Here is a 2,500-nt window from a genome sequence, read left to right as displayed (position 1 = left end):
ATTCACTTTAATATTTTCTAGGATATTTTAGTAATATTGCTTAACAGAATAATGTATTATTCCTCGTAAAAGATTTTTAATTGAACTTTATATAAATTTATATTAATATACTAACCAAACATAATTTTTATCCATGATATTTTAGTAATATTAATAAATAGAAGAAAGTATTTTCCTTAATAAACTTTTCTTTTATCGAAATTTTAATTATTCATATTATGTTACTAATTTTCCCTAATTTTCTCTCTTATATTTCAATATTTTTAGTATATAGAAGAAAATTTTTTGCCTAATAATACACTGTATATTATATATTTTCTTTTAATGATACGCAAATTTTTAATAATGACCCATATATTTTAAAGCATTTCCTATAAACATCTTAATTAACAGTTACAATATTGAATGCTCATTTGAAGTGCCTCAAAACAAGAGAGAGAGAGAGAGAGAGAGAGAGAGAGAGAGAGAGAGAGATATCAAAAGCATATTAATACGCTATAACTAAATAAATGTTTTATGCAGAATGAAAGCGCAAGGGAACTAGCCTCTTAAGAGAGACAGAGAAAAAAGTAAGTCGATTCCTGCAGCTAAACATTTTGACATTAATCATACAAGGAATAAAAGGATTTTAATGTGGCATAAAACGAGGCTCCTCAGGGAACGTTCTTGACAGAGAGAGAGAGAGAGAGAGAGAGAGAGAGAGAGAGAGAAAGTGTGGAATAGTTATCGGTAATTTTATTACACTTCCAGTATGTAGGTCTCTATAACTGTCCTTCCATTCCAGTCTGTTCACTGTCTTTCTATTTTAGTCTTTAGCCGCACATTTTCTTAGCTTGTTGTTCTATCGTCTTCTCTTCCCTCCCATGCTTTTCTTGCAATCTTAGATTACCCATTCAGTTATTCCTAATGTCCATCTATTATTTGTCATTCTCATTATATGTCCTGCCCATGTCCATTTCTATTTCTTACATGATGATAGAATATCCTCTATTTTAGTTTTTTCTTGCATCTATGTTATTTTTCTTTTGTCTCTTAGTGTTATTCCAATTATTTTTCTTTTCATAGTTCTATGAGGTGCAGCTAGCTCAAGTCCTACGGCTTTAATAAAGCTCCAATTCCTGGTACATAAGTTAATCATTGTAGGTCCATCTTATGAAATACTTTTCTTTTTATAGAAAGTGGTATCTTAAATTCCATAATCTCATTTTTTTATCAAAAGTTAATCATTCCATGCTTATCTTTCTTTCAATTTCCGAATCATGTCCCAGGGAAACACTTACTGCCTATCCCAAGTACGTATATTAATTATCATTCTCTAAAGATTCATCCATAACTATTATTTGTTTGTCTTTCTTCATTTCCATTGAACATTATCTTAGTTTTACTCATATTCATTTTCAGTCCACACGCCTATTTGGAAAAAACTGGATAGAATAAGTCAAAGGGTTTCAACAAGGAGAGCATCCCAAGGGTAAAAAGGTAATAAAGAAATGGTGAATAAACTATATGTTGGAAATAATGAAGCTATAAACATAAAAAAATATTAATATACTATTTAAGAGATAAGACTTATATCAAACCTGTTCTAAAGAAGAGTATTTACAATTTCAACCCCCAGATTATTTTATTGCTTAAAAAGATTCTAGGTAAAGGTTATTATAATTATCGTTATTATCATTGTTATTATTACTTATATATTTGTCAGTCAAATATGTTATATATTTATAATTCTAATATACAAAAAAATGTGAATATTGTGATTTTTTTTCCTGGGAAAATTATTAGTGAAATTCAAAAAAAAAAAAAAAAAAAAAAAAAAAATATTACATGTATGCAAAAATCAAATTAGTTTTTCTTCTGATACAGAAAAGATGGATGGTATAAAAAAAATTCGATCAAATTCAAACAAAAGTCTGGTAATCATTTATATGAAAAAGTATTTGTGCTATATTTTTAGCTAAGGGATCAAAAAGATAAAACATAAAATAGATATATATTATGAAAAAATAATAGGTAAGAATATTGTTTTAGTATGAAAGTGGAAAGGAAAAAAATATGGAACTAATTTTGAGAAACTGGAAGGACCAAGAATGACGAATAATGAAATCACAAGACTTAAATATCCTTTCAGCTTTAATATAATTTTTGGACATGATTCTAGCAAAGGAATTATTCATTTTTAATCTTCATTCGTGGAAGACTTTCAGGGAATATTCAAGTTTCATGTATAAAAGCTGATTTTAAGTTCATTAGTTTGAAAACTTATTAAGAAACTTGGTGTTTTTCGTCTTTGAAATCTTATGAGGAAGTACCAAAAGACAATTGTGTCGTGAATGAGAGAGAGAGAGAGAGAGAGAGAGAGAGAGAGAGAGAGAGAGAGAGACCATTTTTTATCCTTTTCTGTCTTGATACGAGAGCAAACTAAAGTAGAGGATATTCTAACAATATATAAGGAGAAGAAAGGGATATCAACACGACATATAATGAGAATGATAAACAG

At 28.3% G+C, this 2,500-nt stretch overlaps 1 protein-coding gene across 1 annotated transcript in view; it reads right to left on the bottom strand.

The window, feature by feature from the left end:
• Positions 1-2,500, bottom strand: part of LOC137626943 (neuroligin-3-like) — a 20,388-nt gene that overhangs the window by 15,125 nt on the left and 2,763 nt on the right. The window lies entirely within an intron of this gene.

The sequence above is a fragment of the Palaemon carinicauda genome, chromosome 34 (genome assembly GCF_036898095.1).
Source record: "Palaemon carinicauda isolate YSFRI2023 chromosome 34, ASM3689809v2, whole genome shotgun sequence".
Lineage (NCBI taxonomy): Eukaryota > Metazoa > Arthropoda > Malacostraca > Decapoda > Palaemonidae > Palaemon > Palaemon carinicauda.
This window is presented reverse-complemented; position numbering and strand designations above follow the sequence as displayed.